General features: G+C 58.9%; 1 long non-coding RNA gene across 2 annotated transcripts in view; it reads left to right on the plus strand.

Moving 5' to 3' along the window:
- The first annotated feature begins 1,199 nt into the window (after positions 1-1,199).
- The window catches only part of LOC122452436, a 32,023-nt gene continuing 6,911 nt past the window's right edge, over positions 1,200-26,311 (plus strand). For both annotated transcript variants that reach the window (XR_006272694.1, XR_006272695.1), the window contains exons 1-2: positions 1,200-1,353; positions 17,411-17,620. This is a non-coding gene — a long non-coding RNA (uncharacterized LOC122452436). The remainder of the gene's footprint in view (positions 1,354-17,410; positions 17,621-26,311) is intronic.

Here is a 26,311-nt window from a genome sequence, read left to right on the forward strand (position 1 = left end):
GAGGGAGCAGCCAGGGTTGGGGAGTTAAGCCAAAGAGGCTGCTTGGAGGAGGCAGCATCTGGGCTCAGAGCAGCCTCCAGATTTACTCCTATGGCCTCTGTTTCAGTCTCTTTCCATCAGGATGATTAAGCCCCTGGATGCAGAGGGAGAACCCCTTTGCTACCCTCCTGGGTGGAGTTCAGAGATGCAGATGAGGGCAGGGTGGGGGAGGGAGGTGGACATGGGACACTCTGTTGAGGAGGTGACCCAGGCATCAGTGTTTCCAGGACAGAGGGACCCCAGGGCCGGTTGAGTGAGGGAAGTGCATGCTGGAGAGGGGCTGGTCAGAGATTCTCGAGTCCATAGATTTCTGCTCCTATGACATGGTTCCAGTGCTGCCAGGTGGTCTCAGAGTGACCACTGAACTCAAGCCTTCTGCCAGTAAAAGTCCTGAAGACTCGACATTAGTGAGAAGTGGGCGCTGGGATCTCAGAGACCCCTGGGGGAACAGGGAGGAAAGTGTCTTCTCCTGGGGAATCCCTGGGGACTTTCCATTATTTGAATTTGTGGGACAACTAGGAAGGAGTGGTCCTGGGGGATCTGGTGGGGTGGACATCCAGCTGGATCTGGTCAGGCGGCCCTGGTTGGGCCCACCTGGGGTCCATCCCTGCCTGGAGGCAGGACCAAACTTTCCTGACCCACTGGCTGTGCCTGTGGTCTCTTGGCCTCTGTGGGTGACTGGGTTCTGGGGTGGGACCCCTGCAAAGGAAGAGCCTGATGGATCCTGCAGGGTGGGGATCACAGGAGTCCTGCTCGCAGCCCAGTCACCCAGCCCCACCCGGGACCGACAGGACACATGAAGCTCTCACAAAAGGTGATTCAACGAGCTTTGGACCAAATCCTGAAATTTGCTTCCCAGGACCTCTGTTTATAGAACCTCCTTCTCCTTACTGGGGTTGGTCAGTCATCCACACCCTTTCAGGAGTTTATAACTCTTTTATTAAATTTAGAGCTGGCCGTGGTTTTAATTCAGAGTGAAAACTCTGAACCATGGGGGAGACTCGGAATTGGTTTCAGGGTGACTGCCAGCAAGCGTGTTTCCAGTGGTTACCCTGGAAACGGTCCTGGTGGGTCTGGGAGCCCTGACCTCAGACTTTCCGGAACCCTCTCGCAAAGCTGCTTGGGCAGCTTCCTGACTCCCGGCACGTCTGTCCCTTGGGTAGCCAGTGGGTTTACAAGCTTGAGTCCAGTAGCTCTTGGGGAAGCAGCAGCTCTGGGCTCTGTTAGCTTTGTCTTTGCATATGGGGGAGCTGCCTAAGGCTGGCTTCCGAGTTCTTGGTGCTGTGGCCAGGAAGGTGAATGGAGGCCTGGAGGGTGAGTGGGGCCCGTGGCCTGCTAGGGATGGGGCAACTGGTGGACTCCAGACTGCCTTGCCCTGCATCATGTTCTCTGAGTGTCTGTTGTTCTAAGTCAATCTCTTTGGAGCAACGTTGTGGTGGGGGCCGAGCCCTGGGTGTCCTAGGCGCTAGGAAGGGGAGGAATCAGCCTGGGGCTGCGTTATTCCCTCCCAGCTTCCCTTCCCTTCCCAGACTTTCAAATGATTACTGAACACTGCGTTGGTCCCTGTACCACCCATGTCCAAGCTCCCCTGGGAGAATGGCTTTCCAGCCTCTTGTCGAGCTGCGGTGGCTGGGGGCTGGTTGGTGGGTAGCAGGAGGTGGTCAGAGGCCGGGCAGACAGCCACTGGCCAGTGCTGCTGGGAGTTGGTCCCAGAGCTCTGACCCCAGGAACCTGTGGAGGCTGCAGGACCTCACGGCAGGAAGGAACGTCGAGGGACCCGCTCCTGGCCAGTAGGTGGTGTTCCTGGACTGCTTTCCCGGCCTCCGCTCTGCCTGCAGCCGGCCGCCCATACCTCGGGCAAGCTGGGCACATCTGGAAATGTTTGGTTTGATAGAGTGTCGCTTTACATTGCAGAAATGAGCGTAAGCGGTTTCTTGACCCACCAAGTGAGAAATGTGATCTGGGTTTTACTGCCGACCCTTTAAATAAAAAACAGATCGCTTATTAAACCATTATCTATTGGGGATGAGGAGGGGCCCTTGTGGACCGAGCTTGGTGAGGATGGAAATGGATGAGGCAGGCGGGTGGGGCACAGGTCACCCAGGTCACTCCCAGGGGACAAAGGGAGGCTGGCACTTACTCCCTGCCCTGCCTGCCCCTTTGCCAGCTGCTAGAGGAGCTGGCCAGTGTCAGCGCCGATCACAGGACCCCGAATGGGGGCAGGAGAGACTGACTTGGCCTGCATGGCTGATGCTGAGGCCAGGGGTCCCCACAGCCCATACAGAGGGCTTGAGCCTGGCTGTGCCTGAGGGCAGCCTCACCCACTGCTGAAGTGCTGTGGACGCAGGCACTTCTGCTCCTATGGGGTCTCTGTGACCTTGGCCTTGAGCGCTTTGCTCTTGGGGAGCCGTAGTGTCTGGGCTCTGGGCATGGTGCACGGGTGGCCAGGGTCCCGGCCCTTCTGCACTGCAGGCATCTTTATAGAGGGGGATCTGCCTTCTCCCCCATCTTGTGCCAGCGGTCCCGGCTTGCCCGGGAACAGCCCAAGTGTGGTGGATAATGGCTCTCACTTCTATAGGGAGTTTCCTGTTTGAACTCTTTTTTCCCCTTGGACTGGGTGTGCTCTGATATCACCTCCTCTCTTTGTCCTGCAGTATTTTCAGCAAATGAACCCCAATCCTGGCACCAGGGAAGGTCCTTAGTCAACTGACCAGAGGCCACTCAAGGTCACCTGAATGCTGTCCCCGGGACACATGGTGTGTGAGCTGGTCCTCCACACGCCCTGGTCCTCCTCACCCCGTGGCTCCAGGGTTTCCTAAGCTGGAATCAGAGGCGGCATGGAGAAAACAGTCAGGCTGGCTCAGCCAGGGAGGGTCGGGGTGACACAGAGGGTGGCCTTGGGACCTCCAGGAGGACCAAGGCAGACTGGACAGGAGGAGGTGGGGCCCAGGGAGACTGGTGGAACATGGAGGTGTGATGACAGGGTTGACAAGATGAAGGTGAGGGAAGAGTCACAGGAAAGGATGGAGCTTCAGTGGCTGGGCACCGCCCTGGGGTCTGCTCTGTTGTAGTTCCCAGGGGGTCTGGCACTCCTGGGCCTGGGCACAGGTTCTGTGCTGGGGAGGCAGGAGGACTCAGGAAGATGCCCTGGTGCTGCGAGCTGCCTGGGTGGGAAGGACTCGCTGAGGGGGACCTCTGGGTGGGCGGCAGGGTACAGGCACACCCCTGTGCGTGCGGACTGTCATTACTGGGGTTGTTGCTATTATTCTGCAAACCTCTGTGGGTGCAGAGGCCTGAGCTTGGGGCATCTCAGAGACCCAGGAGGGACCCCACAGTTTAACCTGGTGATTCTTTCTGACAGCAAGGCCTGAGGAGGTTGGCCCTCGGTACTGGCGTTGGTGGTCCAGGTGGGGCCAGGTCTCAGGGCTCAGCAAGGGGGGAGGGCAGGAAGGGCGTGGGCTGAGAGGTGCTGAGGGACCCTGCAGTGGGAGAGGCATCCACTGGCCTCTGAGGGATTTATCAAGTTCTGAACTCGGGCGCTGCCGATGTGGCTGTGATGCTCATAAAGCCTGCCTTTCAGTTCAAGGCAGCGGTGGGGGGAGGTACTAGCCCCGGCTGTGCTAGGAGGAGAGGGAGGTCTCAGAGGGTCAGTGACTGGCCCAGGGTCACACAGCCAGCGAGTGACAACCTAAAACGTGGAGGCACAGGGCAGGGGCAGTGCAGGGTCTCAGGGGCACTGAGTCTCACCCCAAACAGGCCTTGCTACTGGGGCTGCAGAGGCAGGAGGGTGAAGTGGCTTCTGCAGCTGTGGTGGCCACAGGTCACTCCTGCTGCCCTCCGGCCATGGGGGCACTTGGTTCCGCGGTGCCCACCTCGGCTGGCTGCACCTTCCTTGCCACGGCCTGCTGCCCGCAGTGGATTGGCTGGCGTAGATTTATCTCTGCTGTCACAGCCAATAGAAATACGGCGCTGCCCGAGTGGCCGTGTTGTTACAGCGACAGCTGTGATTGGTCGCCCGCGTGATGAATGGTCAATGCCGCACATAGCCGGGCGCTGGGCCTTCCCCACGGCGGACCTCAGGGGCCTCTCTTGACCTTGAGTGGGGTCTCCAGCGGCAGCAGGGTGGTGGGTGGTGGGTGCTAGGTCTCCCAGCACTGGTGAGGACTGTGACTTGGTGGCCTGCGGAGCACCTAGGCCTGGGGTGGCGAGAACGGGGTCTCCAGGTGACAGCCTGGATGTAGGGCTACAACTGACTCATAGAGATGGGGGTCCCAGCTCAGGGGGACCGAGGTCTGGGTTTGTGCTAAGATGGGAAGCTCCCCAGCTCTGCCTCTGTGTGGAACGCAGGATTGTCAGAATGGATGGCTCTGGGCCCCTGGGTGCACACAGACCCCAGTGGCGCCCTGTGGGGCTGCTCTGTTTTGCTCTGTGGAGAAGAGCCCTCCTACAGAACCGGCTGCTGTGGGCTCGAGGCTGGGGAATGCCGGGTGCCCACTGGGATGTGCTGTGTTCACAGGTTGGCCAGGTCTGCAGCAGGGGCAGAGAAGTCGTGTGTGGCCCTGGATGCCTCTCTGCGCCCTCTGCGCCCCTGCTGGACAGGACAGCCAGCCAGCTGTGTCCCTTCCGAGGATGCTCCCGCACGCCCATGGGGCAGGTGGGGAAACGGGGCGCAGAGAAAAGCTGGTGCGGCCTGCTCAGAACAAGCCCTCCCTCGAGGCCCTGGAGAGCTGCTGCAGAGTGAGGGCTGGGAGTCAGCACCTTGGCGTCTGAGCCCAGGCCGGAGGTGGGGGCCTGCTAGGTGAGCCCTAGGGCTGGTCCTAGATTCCAGCCAGATGGGCAGTGTGGGGGCGGCCAGAGGATGTGGAGAGACCAGTGTCCACAGGCAATGCGGTACCTGGTGCCTACCCAGGTAGAGCCCCCCCACCCCCATGCTTCCCAGGGGAGGTGGAGAGCCCCTCCCGTGGGCTGAGGTCCAGGGAGATGGGCACAGAGGACAGTTGTGCTCCGAGGTGACCTTGGGCAGAAAGGTGGTATGCCAGGTAGTCAGCACAGCCTGAGGGTTGGGGGCTTCTCGGTGGAGTTGCTGCCTTTCAGGGTGTGGGTGTGAATAGGGGGCCAGGGGAGCTGTGAACCAGGCAAGGAAGGGTATCCTTGGAGGAGGGAACGACCTTGGTAAAGGTGCAGGGCTGGGAGAGGCCTCACACACCACCGTGACCCCTGACGCAGGCAGAGGGTGGCCAGCAGATCTGTGAGCTGAGGGGGTAGGGCAAGGCTCTTGGGGGTCTGAAGGCCGCCCCTTGGCCTAGTGGTCACACTGGACTGATTTTTCAGCTGCTTTGCCCTAACTCTCCTTTGCCTCATGTGACATGACCGTGGGGGCCCACTTAGGGCGGGGACTGGATAAGTTTCTTCACGAGGGAATCCCAGGGACACAGTAGGTGCCAAATAAGTGTTGGATGCACAGATGGAATGGGAAGAGGCAGCTGTCCCATGGCCACGTGACCTCTCCACCCTAGGCAGGCTCCTGGATGGAGCTGGTCCCAGACTTTGGTTCAGCAGGTGTACACACTGATGCACACATACGTGTGCACACGCATGGCAGGTACGGGAGATCCTGCCCACGCAGCCTCGCATGCCCCCCTCCCCACTGGCATCTCCCTCTCACAGACCCACCCCGCACTCAGCCTGTCCTGGCTCGGCCACCTGTGGGGTTAGGTGCTGAGCACAGTCAGGATGTGTGTTGTTGTTTAGTCGCTCAAGCATATCTGACTCTTTGGGATCCCATGAACTGCAGCACGCCAGGCTTCCCTGTCCTTCACTATCTCCCAGAGTTTGCTCAAACTCATGTCTGTTGAGTCAGTGATGCCATCCACCATCTCATCCTCTGTCACTGTCTTCTCCTCCCGCCCTCAATCTTTCCCAGTATCAGGGTTTTTTCCCAGTGAGTCTGCTCTTTGATCGCATCAGGTGGCCAAAGTATGGAGCTTCAGCTTCAGCATCAGTCCTTCCAATGAATATTCAGGGTTGATTTCCTTTAGGATTGACTGGTTTGATCTTCTTGGTGTCCAAGGCACTCTCAAGAGTTAGGGAGCGTGTGTGCTAAGTCGCTTCAGTTGTGTCTGACTATTTGCAACCCCACAGACTGCAGCCCTCCAGGTTTCTCCGATCATGGGATTCTCCAGGCAAGAGCACTGGAAGGGAGTCAAGATAGATTATTCTAATTAGAACGTGTCTGTTTGGAGAGAAATTGTATCCAGAGGGCTCCTGGGGCAATTGTGGAGAGGTTCCACTCCTCAATGATGGAAAACAGAAGAGACCAAGGGGTTTTAGTTGAGGGAAACCTGTTGGGAGTGGGTCAGTGGAAGAGTGTGGGGGAACTCTGTGGCAGCTTGTTCAATGTTTGCATCTGGGAGGGAGGGCGGGCATCATGGGTCAGTGGGTGGGGGGCATGGGCCTGGTGGAGGGTCTCAGTCCAGGCAGGGACACCCACCCTCTGGGAGCCTCCCCTCCTCAGGGGATGGGGAATCAGCAGCAGCTGAGATCAGAGAGGCCCTGGGGAGCTCTCTCTGCCCAGCAGGGTGTCTCCTGCCCCACCTCCCCCAAATATGGTCCCAGACAACCCTGGCCAGTCCTCCTGCCTAGGGCCCTAGCAGGCAGAGCCCGGTGGGGAGATCCCGGGCACCAGGCAGGGCAGAGATGGAGGACCTGCTGGCCATTCCTGGGAAGGCTCCTGGAGATGTGATGATTCTGGGACCGCCAGCAGGGAGCTCCACCCCGACACGGGCCTGCCTGCTTCCCCCAGGGAATTCTGTGATGAAATTGCATTGCTGCAGCCTCTTCAGGGCCAGAGTTACCAAGACTCTGGGGAGTGTGTCCCCACTCCTTCCTGCGGCCGGGCTGGGTACCCAGGGCAGCACGCAGGCCGTGCTCCGGGACCACCGCCCCGCACCTCTCGGCCTGCCCACGACGGTGAGCCTCAGCAGGGGCCCTGACCCGGCTGTCTCCCTGGGCTGGGTCCATACAGCTGCCCAACAAGTATGTGCTGGATGAGAGCCCTGGAAGGGCCCGGGGGTCTTCATCCCTTGTTTGTGAAATGCTGCTCCCAGACCGGGGGTTGGGGGTGGGGTGGGGCGGATTCTGCCAAGACAGGACGCCGACATGTCAGTGCCGTGAGCTCAGAGGGCACCTGACCTTTGGCTTCCACCCTCCCGTGTTACCGAGGGGCCCCGAGGGACGTGGGGGGCTGCGTGGGGCCCACTGACCCTACCTCGTCTCACACAGCACAGCTGCCTCAGGGGCCCAGGGCCCCATGGGGTCTGCTCCAAAGCACATCCTGCCCTCCCCGCTCAGCAGCCCTGGATTTCATGACCCCCAGGTCCTCCCAGCTCCGGAAAACATCCGACATGAAGCCCCCCCCTGCAGTGAGAGCCAGTCAGGCCTCTGCTTCCTTCGTCTGTTTCCACACTTCACAGCTGCATGGGCAGGAGTGGGAGTCAGATGGACAAGGTCTGGGGAGAGACGCCAGGCAGTGCCATCCAGCCTGACCATCTCCTGGCCAGGCCAGATTGCCGCTCAGCTGGCAGGGCATTGCTGGGTGAAGACCTCCAGGGGCACAGGGTCATTGCCCCAAGGCCCAGAGCCCGTCTGGTCCCACCCCGTATTGCTGTGGACACAATACCCTCTCGACAGGGAGCGTGACCATGTGGGAGATGGGAGGTAGTTGTCTTCCTTGAGGCCTCTCTCTGACCACGTGTCCATTTGAGCCGGTCTGAGGGGGCTCTTGGTTGGTCACCGGGGTGGCAGAGCCTGTTGCCCTCAAGGAAGGGGGACACTTCGGGTCAGGCAGTCCACCCGTCGGCCATGGGTACCTCGATTTTCTGTCCCTGCCCCTTTAACGGCCTCCTCGGGCTGGGGCTATGAGCCCCTCCCGGCCGCTGCCCGAGCGGCTGAGCTTGGGAAAATCTATTACGGCCGAGTCATTAATCTGGGGCTGCCGCCGCGGGCGCTTTCGGGCCTCTATTTAATGGGTTGCTTCCTGAGCTCCGGAGCCGTGCTGCTCGCCTCTCTTGATCAGCTTTGTTTAATTATCAAAATATTTGATGCAGAAAATTGACATTAGTTTTGAAGGTTCTGCCCTCCTCCCCCCACCCAGCTCCCGGCGACACCGAGTGCCTCGCCTGAAATAGCATGGGCCGCCCAGCCTGTGCTCGGCCAGGCGGACGCGGAGCTGCCGCAGAGCCAATGTGGGTATGAGGCTGGGCATGGGGCTGGGCACTGGGGTACACTCGGCCATGCCCCACTCCCATCCCCGTGTTTCTCCAGTGTCCCGGGGCGATGGGTGTGTGTGTGTCCCACAGTCAAGGGCAGAGATGGGGAGCCCTGGATCTGGGAACTCCTGTCCCTTCCCGCACACCCCTGAGCTGCAGGTCTGCCCAGGGCCACCCTGACTGTGAGCAGCCCAGGGCCCCGCGTTCTCGACAGATGGCAGCACTGGGTGATGACCACTGTGTCCTGCCGTCTGGGTTGTTGTCAGCACATTGGCAGAGCCCCGTGGGGCCCAGTCGGGCAGGGGCCAGCCTCCCACCCCTCCCGAGAGCAGAGTCCCTCCTTAAGGGATGAGGTACAGGAAGGTCCTCTCAGCCAGCAGCCTGGGGATGAACCCATGAATACCGGCTCACGCGCCCTTGGGGCCGCTGTTTCTACCTTCGCTTCTGCCTGCAGCACCCAGAGTCTAAAGGCCTCAGCCCGGAGCGGCCACACTGTCCTCTTGGCACATGTTTCATTTACACTCCAGCCCATGTGTGCAGTTCCGTGCCCTCTGTGTGCCCACGCACGTGTGCCCCACATGTGTGCCTGTGTGAGTCTTGTATGTGCTCATGTGTTTTCTCCTTGTGTGTGTGATCACATGTGCGTGTGTGCACATATGTGTCTGTACCTGCCCGGTGCGTGCCTGTGTGTCCCAGGTACGTGCACGTACGTGTGCCCACATGTGCTCATCACAGGCTAACCCGGGGCAATTAGTGCCAGCCTCAAGGAAGCCTACCCCTTAATTTCTCACTGGCCCCACCCCTACTGCCTGATTCCTGGCTTGGGATCCATCCCTCTGTGTGAGAGTCCTTGCTTCCATAGGTCATCAGCCACCAGATTTGGCTTCCTGCTCCAGTGGTCACTTGGTGCTGGGGGCAGTGGGCCCCACGCGGGCTTTGAACGGGGACTGGGGTATGAACATGCCTAGGGAGGAGTATTGGCCCAGCTTCACCAACAGCTGCATCAGCAGACTCAAAACTCATTTATTTATTTGCTCTTGGTTCCTCAGTCTTGGCTGCACAGGCCGGCATTTGTCCTTAGATACGGCTGGTTTTCAGATGTCAGATAATTTCCCAAACAGAAAGTAGTTTCAAGGTTGAGAAGGTACCATTATGGGAAACAAGTGGCAGTCAAGCTCAGACGGTGGGTTTCACTTGCAATAAATGTCCCCCAGCAAGGCTTGGGACCAGGGGACTTAGGGAGGGGGTGCAGTTATGGCTCACGTCCACATTCAGGGAAAGGGTGACAAGGGATAAGCATGGTCGTGTGGACAGCAGTCTGGCTCCAGAACAAGGCCGGGTGCTGGGAAGTGCAGGATGGCTGTGGCACCTGGTGTAGCCCCTCCAGCTAAAGCCCCATCACGTCTCTCTTTGCACCACTGTGGCTGATTGAACATGAGTCCTTGCAGAACTTGGGAACAATGCTGCCCTATTCTGTCCCTGTCTTGATGCCCACTTTCTGGGTCTCCCAGGGGAATCCTGGCCTGCCTTCACCACTGCCACATGGATCCCTGCCACCCATCATATCTGCCTGGCCACTTCCACACCAGGGGTCCCAAGAGGGTATTTAGCATGGGGAGCTTTGTTTTCTGGGGAATGGGGTTCTGGGCTCTGGGAACAGGAGCAAGGAATGCCTCCTCTTCTGTACTGGGTGGATGCTTTTCCATCAAAATATTTCCAAGAATTTTTGCTGACTTCTGTGTGATAGGATGGGGCTTCCCAAGTGGCACTAGTGGTAAAGAACTCACCTGCCAATGCAGGAAATGCAAGAGACACGGGTTTGATCTCTGGGTCAGGAAGATCCCCTGGAGAAGAGCTTGGCAACCACGCCAGTATTCTTGTCTGGAGAATCCCATGGACACAGGAGCCTGGCGGGCTACAGTCCATGGGGTTGTATGGACTGGGACAGGACTGGAGCAACATAGCACACATTCCCATGAGACAGGGTGGGGGTTTAGGGGAACCCTGAAGTCTGTGGGAACTCACAGGGTAGGAACAGGGCTGATAAGGGTGTGTAGGGAAGCCTGGAGCAGTGTCCTGAAAACCTGGCTAGTTTCCCGGATTGTTGGAACCAAGTACCACAGACTAGGGGGCTTGAAATAAAAGCAGCTGATATTCTCACAGCCTGGGAGTCAAGGGTCTGAAATGAGGGAGTGGGCAGGGCTGGATGCCCTCCAGAGGCTCTAGTGGGATCAGGGTTCTTCCTGCCTCTTTCAGCTCCTGGGGTTCCAGGTGTTCCTGGCTTGTGGCTGCCTCCCTCCAGCCCCTGTCCCCACCGTCACATGGCCATCTTCTTCCTGCCTGTCTCCTCTTCTCATAAGGACACCAGCCGTTGGAATATACGTTGTTGTTCAGTTGCTAAGTCGTGTTTGACTCTGAAACCCCATGGACTGCAGCACTCCAGGCTTCCCTGTCCTTCACTATCTTTGGGAGTTTGCTCAAATTTATGTCCATCGAGTCAGCAATGCATCCGACAATCTCATCCTGTCATCCGCTTCTCCTCCTGCATTCAATCTTTCCCAGCATCAGGGTCTTTTCCAATGAGTTGATGCTTCATATCAGGTGGTGGAAGTATTGGAGCTTCAACTTCAGCATCAGTCCTTCCAATGAATATTTAGGGTTGATTTCCTTTAGGATGGACTGGTTTGAAGTCCTTGCAGTCCAAAGGACTCTCAAGAGTCTTCTCCAACACTACAGTTTGAAAACATCATCCTAAATGCAGGATAATTTCATCTTAAAATCCTTAACTAAGTTCACCGGTAGACCTGATTCCCAAATAAGGCCGCATTTTGGGGCTTGGGGTGGGTAGACGTGGATTGGGAGGGACAGTGTTCGACTAACCACACGTGAGAAGCAGTTTCCTGTTTTTATCGAGAACCTTGGCGGGGCAGGGCCATCTGTGTGGTGACCGACTTGGAGTAATGGCTCTTCCCTCAGAGAAGTGCCCAGCTGGGCACCAGCACTTCCCGCGAAATGGTCAGGGCCCAGGGGGACTCTCCCAGGGCTGGGCCGTGTGGGGCTGCCCTGGCCGGGAGGGCCTTGTTCGCCTGGTTGCCTGGAGTAGGGAGGCTGCAGGCAGGGGCTCTGCTGTGTTCACTGGGGCATCTATTATTGATACATGTGAACACATAGAGACCACTCTTAAATCTTTGTTGAACTGGGCAGGGGGCGGGGGTGTGAATGAACAAACGAATAAATAACCATGGTAACGACCTGCCACCCCCACTCCTGGCTCCCTGGTCTTTGATCTCATTATTCTGGACCGTGCTTGGGGGAGGAGGGCAGGTGAGACATGCAGGGAGACATTGCATTTTCTCTGTGAAGACGTGAAGGCAGTGGCTTGCTGAGTGGGGGTGGGGAGGCTGCCCTCCTCCACGCCCAGCGCAATTCCCTGAGTCCCTCTGTTGAGTGGTGGCTGGGGGCTGCTGCCCTGGGCTGGGGTGAGGGGGTCTTCGGATGGCGGCAGTGGGATATTGGGAGGCTGTGCTTGTCTGTCCCTTAAAGGGACAGCCTCTGTGGCCGCCTGGGGTTGGTGGGTGGGTCCCACTGCCCCGGCCTCCTGGATACTCGGGGGTTAAGCGTCCTCACACATCAGCACTGGCGCCCAGGGCCATTGTTTTCATTTATATTTGTTTGTGGTCAGAAGTCGTCACAGACCGTGGCTTCGAGACCTTGACTTTCCCTGACACACAATTATTGCCGCCCCAGGGACCCAATTTCTGTGCGGCTGCCCGCTGATCCAGCCAAACACGGGTCTCAGCCATCCTGCTGCCCCTTGGCTGGCTTCTTCTCATCGTCCCACCCTCGACTGAGGACCTTGCCATCCCTGGGCCCAGGGCCTGCCCATAGCCCAGCGCCTCCACCCCAGATCTCCCCCTAAGATCCATCCTTGGAGGTCCTGTGTATCTAGTATGGCCGGACCCTCAGCGCCAGGCAGATCGATTGGCCCCACAGAACCTGAGCTAAACCAGATGCCTCTCTCCCAGCACCTCTGCTGCCATCCAGAAGTGACTTTCCTGGTTAATATTACACTGGGGTGGGGTCTCCTCATGAGGGCTGAGGATGGGGAGAAGGGGGAGGGGAGAAGGGACACCTGGTCACCCACTGGCCTGCACTCCCACACGGGTCCAGATCTGTGCCTGGTGCCCACTGGGACAGCACGCTTTGGGGGCAGTGGCCCCCCCTCACTGCTAGTTCCCCAGTGCGAGCTTGGGGGTGCAGGGCCAGAGAGGTCAGGGCTGCCCTGGACTCACCCCTGTGGTCCTGACCTCAGCCCTGGGTGCCCCCAGGCCTGGACTCTGAGCCCAGGTCGGCCCCTGCCCCCTGAGGGCTGCAGAAAGCCACTGAGCATACCACCTCCCCCCTCCCTCCCCCCAACATTTGAAGCCCAGGCCAGCCCTGTGCTGGGGGCAGGTGGAAACCTCTGACGTCCGATTCTCTTTGAGGAGTGGCTGCTGGGGAGGGAGGGCTCCCCTCACTTCCATCCCCACCTGCATGATGTTCTGACAGGTCCAGTGAAAAGTCCCGAAGTCCCTCCAGCAACGGGACTCGGGGTGAGAGGTGCCCTAATTATTCCCCTGGCCCACGGGGGAGACTCCCTGTCCCACCCCATTTTCACTGTGGGATTCCAGGGAGAGGGGCTCCCCATGGCCGCTGCCCAGGGGTCAAAGGTGACCTGGTAGGGGCAGGCTGTGACCCTTCTCCAGGGAGCCCAGGCTCCAAGTGTTCCCCACTCTGGATGCTCCTCCTCCTCTGTGCCCCCAAATGCCTTCTCACCTGAGGTCATGACCCCTGCTGGTGACCTTGGGGTGGACCCTGAGCCTTCACTCCTGCCCCTATTCCTGTGAGCCCCCCAGCCCCCATACCCCAAGGGGAAATTATCCCTGCCACAAACGCCCCTCCAGACCTTCCTAAACTCTTGGTGGCCCCCACCATCCTGGAGCCCAGCATAGAGGTCCCTGCCCCCACCCCTCCCCCTGGCATCACCCTGCTGCTGAGTCCTGACGTCCCCTCTGCTGCTTGCTCACTGTCCAGGTGTCACTTCCCCAGACACTGCCACCCTCCCCTGTGGAACACCCTCCAACCCCGACCTTGGGCAAACCACTCAGCTGGCCACCAAAATGGGCAGGGCCTCTGCCTCAGCTGGGCTCCTGGAAACTCTGTGCTGGGCGGGGGGAGCCCAGCCCCTGTGAGCCTCATCCCCACCATGTCTCAGGGGCCTTACGGCCCACCTGGCGATGGCTCTGCATCCCCATGGCTCGGTGTCCCCACGGCTCTCCCTGGGACAGTCCTGCCCTCCTGGCACCACTGGGTCCAACCAGCATATACCTCCAGTTCAGACACCATCCTAGAGCCTCCAGCATCCGACCCGACTCTGCCCATGTCGCCCCAAGAGCGGGATTGGTCCACGCACTCTAGTCTTCACCTCTTGTCACTCTCCCACTTACACATGCCTCAGCACACCCACATCGAGGGCCCCTGTGTGCGTGGGGCTGCACCGGGTGGGGACACTGTGTGCCCCATGTCTGGGTCCGCCCCCGCCCCTACTGAGGGGCATGTGGTGTGTGAAGGAGGCCCCGGGGCCCAGTAGAGGGGCCCCCGCAGGCCCCAGAAATGAGGGGCATCTAGGTGGACCTGGTAGGAGGGGCAGCCCTTTGCCAGCAGCAATGGGAGGACAGGGGTCCTGAGAGAGGGACAGCAGGCAGCCAGCCAGGAGCCAGGATGAGGGAGGGCAGTCTGGCCAGTGGCAGGGTGGACTGTGTCCTCCAGGTAGCTTCTCGGTGGAGCATGTGCACCGCACAGGGCTCTGAAGACAAGTGAGAGAGTTGAGTGGGGGCAGCCAGTGCCCCCTGGGAGGGCAGCAGGAACAAGGCTCTGGGACTCTTGGAGGAAGGACGCCTGTGCTGTTTCTGTACCTGGTGTTCACCCACAGGACTCACTCCTGGCCTCATCTGTGTGCGTCAGCCGCCTGTGCTGTGTAATAGAGCACCAGGCACCAAGCGGCCAGAAAAAACACACATCTAGCACCTTGGTTTCCAAAGGTCAGGAGTCCAGTTTGGACTGCTGGGTCCTCTGCTCAGGGTAGCTCCAGGTGTCTGCCAGGCTGTGCTCTCATCCGTGGGGTCAATGGAGCAGGAGCTGCTTTCTGCTCATTCCAGGTGCTGACGGCATTCACTTCCCTGTGGTCGTAGGACAGGTCCCTGTCTTCCTGCTGGTTGGACACCAGGGGCCACTCCTGGCTCCTAGAGGCCACCCACAGCCCCGGTGCATGGGTCTCTCCTGGCAGCTCACGTCTCCAAGGCTGGCAGGTCAAGGTCACTCCCGGCGACTGGGATGAATCTTTCTTGCCTACATCACCTGATCAAGGGACTGGCTCCGGCACCTTTGCTGTATTCTATTGAAAGGGTTACTTACTCAGTCATGTCTGACTCTCTGTGACCCCATGGATTATAGCCCACCAGGCTCCTGTCCATGGAATTCTCCAGGAAAGAATACTGGAGTCGGTAACCATTACCTGTTCCAGGGGATCTTCCTGACGCAGGGATTGAGCTCATGTCTCCTGCATCTCCTGCATTGCAGGCAGATTCTTTATTATCTGAGCTACCAGAGAAGCCCTATATTCTATTGGCCAGGAGCAAGTCACAAGTTCTGCTTTTCCTCAAGAGGAGGGTGTGACTCAGGGTGGGTCTGGCACCCCCAGCAGCACCCCCAGATGCCAGACTTGGGGAAGAGCCACCACTACTGGGCTCCAGGGAGCTTGACCAGAGGGCCCAGGGTGAAGGTGGGGCTGGACACAGAGGTGATGGGGGTGGAGATGGGAGGGTAGCCCCCAGGCTCCTGCATCTCCGCCTAGCAGACACCACCTCCTCTGAGGGCAGGGGAAAGGTGTCATCTGTGTCCCCAACACCCAGGGCCATAGCAGGATGTCATCAATGCAGACGGTTTTTCTCGGTGGGATGGCCATGGGTTCTGTGGTATAGTCTGCAGGGCAGTGTGCCAGGGACCCTGCATGCAGGGCAAGGTCTCCCTCCACTGGGAGGTAGCCAGAGCTTCGTCAGAGTGACCAGAACCTTCCCTCGGTCCCCGTACTTTGAGGCAGGATGGGAGGTGGTCTGGGGGCCTGGCTGCACCCTAAGTCAGGTGCGGGGCTTCCTGCTTGGCCATCTCAGCTTTGTGCACTCTCCAGTCCCCCAGCCCTTTCTTGGGGCTCCAGCAGGTGCAGGCAGAGGGTAGTTTCCTATCAAGGGTCAGGCCATGTTGGGGATCTTGGGGACTGTGGGTTCAGGGTCTTGAGGGCTCCTCGGGGGAAAGAGGTCTTTTCAGGCAGCTTTAGGGGCCTTCAGAGTCTCCCCAGGGGCTGCCTGCAGTGCAGAAGACCTGGTTTCAATCCCTGGGTTGAGTAGATTGCCTGGAGAAGGAATTGGCAACCCACTCCACTATTCTTGCCTGGAGAATCCCGTGAACAGAGGAGCCTGGTGGGCTACAGTCCATGGGGTCGCAAAGAGGTGGACACGACTGAACGACTAACAGTTGGAAGGGGGCTGCATGCGGAGGTGGAGTGGGGACACTCCTTTAGGGGTCCCCAAATCAGGCACAATAGGGGGCTACTTACTGTCCCCTCTCTGGGCCCTGAGGACAGTTCGGGGGCAATGCTGGCAAGGTGTGGACGGTGCTGGCCGCAGCCCCGACGTTGGGTCCAGCAGGTTGCTGATGCTCAGGTGAGGCTGTTGAGGCTCAGGTGGGCCACTGACCCTGGATGCTCAGGGCCACACCTATGGGTGGGCCTTGACGCTGAGCACTAGCGAGGCTCTCCGTGTGGACGGGGGAGGCACAAGTCTGGGCCCTGGGTACCCCACATGAAGAAGCAGGGGGCTAAGAACTGGGGAAGGGACCCAGAAGGGGTGGCCAGGCCAAGCAGAGGCCTGAAGTCATCAGCCCCAGGGGCCAAACTGTGGGTAGTCGTGGCCTGTGTCAGAGGCTACCATGGGTCTGCCAGGGGAGACGGAGAAACAGGAGGGATTGGGGGGTGGGGCCCCCACTGACCCTGTCAGAACAGTTCTGGGCTGAGTGGTTCTGAAGGCTCAGTTGGGGGTTGAAAGGGGTGGAGGGCAGGGCTGGGGGTTGTGTGCCCCCGGCGTGAGGAGTCTTTCTGTAAGGGGTGTGGATTTTCTTGTTGTTGTCTCTTGATAGTGACGCTGATGATCCAGGAGGGACAGTCCTATGTGGGGGCCCCCTGCCACCAGCAACCTCAACCAGGGGCCCAACCAAGACTCTCAGGAGCTGGGTCCCCAAGGCCCGGGAACACCACGTGCACTCCTCCTGGGAGGAGGGGGCTCCCTTTAACAAGACCTCAAAGCATCCAAGGGGAGTGGGAGAGGGGTGTCCAGACCCTGAGCCACCCCCACCAGATGGTCCGGCAGCAGCCCCCATGGGCTGTGCTGTCCACAGGGACATGGGGTCTCGGTGGGGGTAGCTCCCCAGAGGGTCTGCAGGGACTCCTGTCTCATCCTGGAGCCTTCACCAGCCAGACAGGCCCTGGCATTTCCCCACCGGCCCAGCTCAGAGCCCTTTTCAATTTCTATTTACGGTTTTATGGCAGGACAGCAGGGGCATTGTGGGCAGTGGGGCATCCCTGTTATGATGCTAGACAATGCATATTCCATGAGCATGTCAGTGTGAGGCTGGTGGGTGTGAAATGAGCCTTTTGGGGGTCCCAGGCTGCCCATGATCCATCATTGTCTAGCTTGGCCAGGAGCCTCGGTGGCTATTGCTCCTGGGTTTCAGACACACCCCAGGAGGCACACCTGGCCCCAGAGGAGAGAGGATTGGCCTCCTCTGGGTAGCTTCTGGGATAAGCCTTGGTCCTGGAAGCTAACCCAGGTCATCTCTTGACCCAACCCTCCCGGCTGTGTGACCCACAGCTGCTCAACCTCTGAGCACCAATGGCCCTTAGCAGCACCTGCCTCAGAGGCGAGGCCACATCCAGCCTTAGTCCAGCCCTAATACGAGGAGGGGGAGAATAAATGGTGCTTTTTCACTGATTGTGGAACCCCTCATGTTCCTAGGAACACAGTTTGGGAAGCACAGTCCACACATGTGATTCCCTGCAAAGTGGAGAGGAGCTGGCCTCCCTGAAGGGCAGGCTGTCGGGACAGACGGCCATCAGCGTCAGCAGGCAGGGCTGGTGCTTTGACACCTGAAGGTTTTCCTGCAGAGCACACCAGAGCTGCCCCTTCCTGCAGTTGGAGACACACTGGGAGCCTCTTCTGTCTCAGGTGGGTCCCCAGAAGGGGCGCAGTGGGACAGTGGGCAGCGGGTGCCCCGGGTGAGGGCTGGTCTGTGGGAAGGGTCAGTGCTGTTCCTACAACTGGGGCCCCCTGTGAGCCTCAGTCTTGTCATGGACGGTGGCTCAGGACCCGGACGGGTCCTCAGTCAGACACAGTGAGTCCAGGTGGGCCTGACACCATCGAGGAGCATCTGCTCTTCCGCTGGTCCTGGCACAAGGCCCTCCATGTCTGCCTGTGTCCATCTGCTCCAGCTGGGGCACCCAGGACTGCCCATGGGTACCCTAAGCTCCACTGAGGCGAGACCACCCATCCTTGACATTTCCCTTCCCACTTAACAAGTGCTGCTCTGTCTCTGGGGGTCCTGGGGTGAACAGCCCACTGTCAATCTGCCATGCGGCACTGGCAGAATGTCTCCCATGTGACTGGCACCTTCCAAGAAGCATGATGTGGAGTTAATGCACTAGGTCTTGGCCAGACCAGTGCTGGGGCTTAGGGTGGCCTTGGGCAGGGATGGGCGAGGATGAGGCCTGTGTCCCCAGCAGCCCCTAGTCCAGCAATGGCCAGGGGGCTCGGGGCTCTTCTCTGCACACCCCTAACTCTTTCCTCCATCACTGGCCGTGTTTATGGGGTGAGCTCAAAGAGGAGACTGAATGAGAAAATCTGGGGTCCCTGGGATGCAATGAGGTCTTTTGTTTTCTTTTTTAGGCTGAAAAGTCCTAGACTTTGGGGTCCATGAGGGCGCCAGGTCACCTGGTTCTTTCTGTCCTCAGAGGAGGCTCCATGGAGGGGGCATGGCTTGGAGGCAGGGTGTCTGGGTGCTCTCGGGCCTTGCGGTGTCAATGGCAACCCAGCCACCGTGACGCCCGTCAGGCGCCTGTCCACCAGGGCTGGGCTGCTGTTGAGGACAAGCAGGTTCTTCTGCAGAACCAGGGTCCATGTCCTCCCCAGCCCCTGCCAGGGGAGCCAGATCCAGCGAAATAAAACACAGGATGTCCAGGTACACCTGGGATTCAGGTAAACGTGGGCAATTTGGGGGATGCCCCCAGGGCCACATGAGACCTACTTGTACCAAAAAGCAAGGTCTTGTTCACCTGAAGTTCACGTGTGCTGTTGTCTTGCATTTTATCTGATGCTCTAGTTGGGAAGTTGCTCTCTGGCCACTGTGATCCCGGTCCAGCCTGTGGCGTCCATGCAGGGCCCCTTGGGGGAGGGCCTGGGCCAGCGTGCGGGATCCTTCCTTGACAGCCGCGTGACCAGGGTCCCCGAGGAGGCCCTGTGCCCTCCCCTGAGGGGTCCCTGGGAGGACCTGCGTGTTCCTCCTGCTCAGGGGCTGGCAGTACAGGGGGCCTTCTGGGTGGGCCCAGGTGAGGGAGCCCCATGGCTGGAGGGCTGTCTGAAGTGCCTACAGAGCTAGAGGTGGGGTGGGCTGCACCTTCTCAGAGGGCTCAGACTTGCTAACGGCTCCTGACCCCACTCAGGCCCTGCCTACAGCCTCCTGCAAGTGACTGGGGTCCTACAGGCCTGGGACTTCACTGGCAGGGGGCTCATCCCATTCCATAGCTTGGAACCAGAGCAGGGGGGCCTGGGCTGGGCCATGTGGGGACCACCATGCCATCAGGGTCTGGTTGGTGTGTGCCGGCCCATTTAGGGGACCCGTGGCCTGGCCTGGGCCCTGCTCCCTGGGCCACTGGCTGTCCGGCTGAGAGGCCAAGTGTGGGCAGGGTAGGGGGCAGCCCACCCACCAGCCGGCCTGGCGAGGCCTCCGTACAGGCGCCACGAAAACGCCTTGGCCGCTGCCGCGGGGACGAGAGCAGAGCTGGGTTCTTGGAGCCCTTGCCGTTGATCCGTGGAGGCCGGGACGTCTCTGGGAGAGAAATGTGGAAGCAATTACTCTGAGAGCCGTCGTTTGGGTAATTCCCAAAGAGACACCAGGGCCGGTCCTTTCGAAGCCTGGTGCACGGCACCCTAATGAAGCAATTAAGGCAAGGATCCTCTGACTTTGATCTCGATGGGGTAATTTTTACAAAAACATCACGGAGTGATAGATACCCATAACTCAGGGTCCTTAATTGTACTTAATTTGTTTGGAATACGAATGTGCATTTAATTAAACCCCAGCTCGGCCCGCATGCTTCAAGCAGGGCTGTCAAGGAAAATTAAGACCCAGTTTGCTTTCAAAGTTACTGGTTTTTATCAGGCAAGGACAGCGGTCTTCGAATAGAAGGTTAGAGATAATTAGGCCGAGAGCTACAGCCCAGGAAAGTGGAGAGAAGGCACCACTGCCATGGGGGTGGGGAGGCTGGGGAGGCCCTGGCCAGGCGGGCGGGCAACCCCTGCCCTCTGCAGGCCCAGAGCTTGGGGAGTCGGGTCTCCGCTGGAGGTGGGGCTGTGTTCACAGCCAGGATCTGCTCGAGGCGAGGCCTGCAGGGTGCCCCTCACGTGCCAGCCCTGGAGCGTGGCTTTGGAAGGGCTTGGCACGACCCAGTCGCCCCTGAGATCAGGTAAGGAGGCTGAGACTCAGTGAGAGCCCGGTGTCTCCTACGGCCACACAGCCCTTCTGGCATGGGATGGGGGTGTTGGCTCCCCCCTCCCCATCAGGCATCTCTCCTTCCTGCTGTCCAGAGTGTCCGTCCCTGGGGTGTCATCTTGCCTGGCTTGTGTGTGTGGCCCCATCATCAGGGACTCTCCGGGGAAAGTCTTGAGGGGATTCTGAGCTCAGGAGACTTCCCCCACTGAACTTCAGCACCTCTCCCTAGGCCTGGGTGCAGATGAGAGAGGAGGGAGCCAGCACCTGGCCCATACCCGTCACACACCAGGCCTCCCGGACACATGGAGGTTTGCACTGAGACCTACAGGGAGATGTCTCTGCTCCATTCACACCCCCACGCCTGCTGTCTGGGGAGCAGCCTGGTGGACCTGGGTGGGCAGCCAGGTCTATGTGGGGCTGGGGAAGAGGATAGAGGGAGCAGGACCTCTTCTCTCCTTTCTGAGAGCGGCGGCATGCAGACCCGCAGCCACCCACCCACACATGCACATGTACATACCTGACAGAGTACTTGTGAGATGCATGTACACAGATGGGCACGGACATGACAACTGCACAGAACCGCCCCCAGCTGCCCCACTGTCCAGGCGTCTCATGAGGACAAGGTACAGAGACGGTCAAGGACCTTAGAAGGGCCCCCACCCTCTCACATCCTATAAGACCCTCTGGAGAGTGAATCCATGTGCTGGGGTCAGGGGGGTGGCAGCTCTGAGTGGCTGGCTGTGGCCTGGACTCCCTCTGAATTTCCCACCCTCAGCATGAGGACCCCCAGGCCTCTAGTTCCCAGGGTCCTAGTGGTCTGCAGCCCAGAAGGGGCTTCTGGTGGTGCCGGGGCAGCTCTGGCCCCCGGCCTGTCCCGGGCATCCATGGAGCTGGGGGGCAGTTTCTGCCCTGGGAGCCCCACTGGGTCCCCACTCCTAGCACCAGCACTATGTCCCCAACTGGTACCGCCTGGTCACGTCCTGGTCAGCACAGAGACCACCCTCTCTGGACACCCCCATTCCCTTGTTCTCCAGGTGCAGTGAGTCTCGGCTCAGTGATAACCCCATGAAGAACTACCATCCTGTTCAGCCAGGGTCTGGTCAGAAGCACAGACCAGAGGTGCTGGAGAGGCCCCGGGAGGTCACGGCGTGACCCAGGAGCAGGATCTGCAGGGAGACAGGAGCGAATCATTGGGACCCAGGAGCTGGGAGAGGGGCCCAGGGTTGGGAGACGTCTCTGAGCAGGGAATCTGCCTGGTGCCTGCTGGTGGCCCTGCTGCCAGATGAAGGTGGTGGCTGGAATCAGCCTCCGCCAACAGGACCAGGGGCCACTGCTTTGGACAAAAGTAACAGAAGAGGCATAGAAGCATCCCCTCTGCCAACACCTGCTTCCCCACCTCCATCCAGGTTCCTGATTGGCAGAGCCTCGCAGGAAGCCAGTGGCCAGGGAGATGTGCCTGGGGTGGGGGTCCTCAACCATAGTTTAGCCTGTGGAAGGGTGGGCTGGGAGCCTGGAGACGACAGCCCAGACGGCCAGCACCATCCCCCCTTTAGCTACTCCCCTTGTACACAAGCCTCATACACGTTTGTATGTCGAACCCTTGTCTGACCATGGCAGCTGAGTGATTCTGTCTTATTGTTGTATAGTTGCTAAATCATGTCTGACTCTTTGTGACCCTATGGACAGTAGCCCACCAGGCTCCTCTGTCCATGGGATTCTCCAGGCAAGAATACTGGAGTGGGTTGCCAATTCCTCCTCCAGGGGATCGTCCCAACCCAGGGATTGAACTTGCATTTCTTATGTCTCCTGCACTGGCAGGTGGATCCTTTACCATTGAGCCACCTGGGAAGCCATAAGATGCAATTATCTGTCAGAAAAACAATTACCTGTCACCCTTTCTCCTTAAAGAGAGACAAACCCTGCATCTTGACATCCACTTCCTGGCGACATTGGTGGTGTTCGTGTCTGGTGAAGCAGTTTCTCTTGTAGTTCATTTGTGAGATTGTGTTCTGTATGTTTTTGCATAAATATTTGTATGTCACTGTTTAGGAGTCACAGAATAGATTATCAAGTTAACCACTGCTGACTGTATGCTGATCAGATAATGACAGGAAAGGAAGAAGGAGGGAGAAAGGAATCAGTGCACGCATGCATACACGCATAGGCCTGTATGAGAAAGCACAAGGACGTGATGGGGCTGCAGCCTCGGATTCCACACCCTGTCCCAAAACACAGCCCATTGTCACCAGTCATTCTCTCTGCTTTGCTCACCAGCAAAGGACTTGTTAGGACTTGAATGTTTATTTTGGGAGTGGGACCCAATTCAGCCCATAACAATGACCCTCCTGGACACTATGGCCACTCTGTGAGAGACCTGAGCTAGCCCCGGGGTGGCCAGGGAGAGAGGCCCCCCACCTCCCCCTGCCACTGAGAGTCTGCCTGGACCCTGAGAGCCTGTTCCTTGTGAATGCTCTTTGGTATACCCGATGAGGTGAACATCTTCACACCTGTTTGCTCCAGAAGGGCCACCCCATAGCCTCCCTTCAGGCTCCACATCACCAGCTTCCTCTTTCTGAGCCTCGGGTCACATTGGGCAACCACGGGTGTCTCTGTGGAATCACTGTCCATCCCACCTCCGGCACCTCTGTTTTGACATTGCATCTCATTATTGGAGCAGCACATGAAAAATCAGCTTTCAAACAATTTCGGAGAGTTTGTAGCAAAGCCTTCCTCTTCTTTGGGTGTTTAAGTCAGGAGTCAGGATGAGACCCAGCTCAGCTGTGGCCTAGACAGGAGAGGGGGGATGCAGCTATATCTTGGGGAGACCAGGAGCCCCTCACCAAGTGTCTGCTTGGATGAGGTTGTGCCAGGGTCTCCCCACGATGGAGCTGAGTTTCTCTGACAGAGAGTGGGGGGTGGGTAGGGCTTGGTTCTCTTTCCAAGACACGGAGCCTGAGGCCTTCATCTCTGTCCATGTCTATCCAAAGAGCCTGGCTCCACTTCCTGGGCGCACATCCTTTCTAAGGGATTCTAGGGTCTTCTCAGAAGAGGCGCAGCAGACCCACAAGTCCATTGCACTGTGTCTTTGGTCTGTACATCAATCCGTGTTATTTGCTGAGGGCATCACCCCTGGGGTTAAAAGAAATGAGATGATTTTAGGACCGGCCGTAACTGGAGCTCCTCACCAGCCTCAAGAGTCCCCCAGGGAGTGGACGTCTGCCCCGTTCACTCTCTGCAGTGACCACTCCTGCCATTACATTCAAGTGTGACTTCACCTTGTCCCCAAGGCCTGGACTTCAGAAAGAACCTAGGTGACAGCTTCATTGACAGCTTCATTCAGTGTGTGGGCCCATTTTCCTTGGTACGGAGACGTGGTCAAGCTGTCCTGGGCCCTTAACATGGGCCATTGGGATCCTTGGGTCACTCCCGGCAGTGTGTCTGATCAGGAACACTGGAACCGCCCTGTGTACCTAAGAGGGGGGAGAGGGGTGATGTGGGGACTGTCCTCAGCACAGGCCCATCCTGGGGCCCAGGTGTCTTTGGGTGCAGAGCTGAGAGGCTGGGGGTCTGCTGCTCAGGTCCTAGCAGAGCTGGCCCCCCCCCCCCCCGACAGGGAGCTCACACTGCCTTGCCCCACCCCCATTCCCCGCTCTTGCTCTGGGCTTTGTGGGGCTGGGAGTCACATGACAGGTGGTGGGTCCTGGGCCAGTTTCCCTGACTCAGACCACAGCCCTGGTCTCCTGTGCCCAGCATATCATGTCTTCCCTGTCTCCTCTGTTCATTATCTAGGTGAAGCTTGCATGAGGCACACGTGCCCTGACCCCAGACCAAGGGCAGGACACCCCACATCCACCTCCCTGAAGGGCCCCCTCGGCCCTGACATCCACCTGCGTGCTTGGCCCTGATTCACACTCGAGGCCCCATGGGATACTTGCCCATCACGTCTGCGGGTTGACCTTACCCTGTTCGCAGAGCGTTCTCTGGTTCGTTTCTCTCTTCTTGTTGATTCTTGGGCTCTTTGTAGAGGGATGACTCTGTGAGATCCAGGGTCCTGTCTGCATCCTCAGGACCTGCCTCGGAGCCTGGGGCCTGGTAGGTGCCCTGGGGCATGTTTGTTGAATGAATGAATGAGGGAGTGCAGATTCACCAACACGGTAGGTCCAAGGGAACCATGGCCTCGCCCTCCCTGACTCCTGCCCTACAGCTGCTCCAGGGGCAGGCGGGGGCAGACTTGGATTCCCAGGTGTGTTGACCTTATCAGCCCATTAATAATGGGAGTGAAGATTTGGAGAAACCAACCCCCACAAACAGGTGTGAACCTCATCTCTCATGTGACCCCTGCATTTGAGCCCTGCACTGCCCCAAATGGCTGTGATCACTTGGCCTCACTGACTCCCTGAAAGTCCCCGAGCCCAATTTCCAGGGTGTCAGAAAGAGGAGATCAGTTAAATTTTGAGCACACATCCTGGACACATTCATTTCTGCTTACTCAAGAATGAGGAGGTTCATTTTGTGGCACAAACCTGGTTGGTGGTCTTCTCTTTCCAGAAGGTAGGCTTTAGGCCGGTGAGAGACCCCTCAGTGGTCTCCATCTCTGGGACCCAACTGGGATACAGCATCTCCGAGCAGCTGGCTGGGGACATAGAGATGCTGGCTCAGTCTCCCCAGTCCAGTCTGTTTCCAAGCCACTTGCCCTGATCGATCCTTGAGCCCCAGAAGGGGGATCTCAGGCAGGGCTCCATCTGCAGGACTCCCAGGGTTCTTTGCATTTCATTCATTCATTCATCCAGTCATCAGCTCAGGGAGCAGCCTGGGTGCCTGACCTTCTGCCCGTCTTCCCCTCTGATGGCTGCTGGTGTGGCGCCTCCACACAGAGGCCCAGAGGGTCTCGGCAGGGTCAGTCCTCTGATGATTCAGCTGTTACCCTAGGTGGGGCGGGCTGGACCCAAGTGGAAGAATCCAGGCCGACCTAGCAGTCCACAGTGACCAGGAAACAGGGCAGCCTCACCCACGGGCTGGCAGTGTCCACCTGAAAAAAAAAAGCCAGCACAAGCCAGGCCTGCAGTGCTTGATATTGGCCCTGGCTGCTGAGCACCAGCAAGTCCCACAATGGTGGGCGGGTGAGGGCCATCAGGGCTGGTGAGCACCCACCGTGGGCAATACCCTTCAGCCCCTGCAGGCTGCTGTCCTCTCCACTGTCTGACTCGGCCTGCAAGGCTGACCTGAAGGGACCTGTCTCTGCGGTGCTGCCTCTGGTTTCCTGGGGATTTTGGCTGATGAGGTCAGAGGGCAGGAGAGAGACCCATTTCCTCCTGGGGCGGAGGGTAACACCACTCCTGATGTGTTCCTTGTCCCTTTCCCTGTGGCTGGGCCCTCAGCGCTCCCGCGCCCTGTGGAAGGTCTGTACAACATCCCCCACCTCCTGTGTGGCCCCGGCTGTCTCTTTCCTGCCAGGACTCTGACTCCTCCAGGTGGGTTTGGAGATGGCGCCCTGGCCATGGCCGACCCTCCAAGACTGGAGGGGCCCTCACAGGTGAGGCAGGGAGGAGGCTGCCCAGGGGTCACGCCAGGTGCTCGGCTGGGCGGTGCACCCACCGGAGCTGGCACCCCTCTCTGGGGTGAATCCATGTGCGCGTGGAGCTCCAGTCTCGGGGCACCGACAGGGAAGGTGTTGGGGGACGCCATGTGGGAGCTCCCGTCTTCGCAAAGGGGCTCTCTGGGGTACAGCCCCTGGCACCGTAATCCGGGATTTTCCTAGCGTGTCGTCTTTAATAGATGTTATTACAGTCTGGAGTCTGATATGCTGGTAATTATCTTCCCGGGCTTCATCCTGAGCCCTTGTCACTCAGTCAGGGGTCTAATGTGTGAGTCTTAAAACAATGATTATTACTGCGTGCCGTTCAACCCCTACGATCCCGACTCCTGTGTGGAGTCCTGGTCCAGGGAGGGTGGGGCGACCCGGGAGCTTCAGTGTCTCCTCCGACCCCTGGTGCCTCCCATCTGGCTTTGAGGTATGGCCAGGAAGGACTTGGGGTCAGGCCTTGGCTGAGCACTGCAGACTGGATCCAGACTGCCTGTGATGGAGCTGAGTCTGGCCAGGCCCCAGGGCCTGCATGCCAGTTTGCCTCAGGCCACTGGGCAGCAGAAGGATC

The sequence above is a fragment of the Cervus canadensis genome, chromosome 13, assembly GCF_019320065.1.
Source record: "Cervus canadensis isolate Bull #8, Minnesota chromosome 13, ASM1932006v1, whole genome shotgun sequence".
Taxonomy (NCBI): domain Eukaryota; kingdom Metazoa; phylum Chordata; class Mammalia; order Artiodactyla; family Cervidae; genus Cervus; species Cervus canadensis.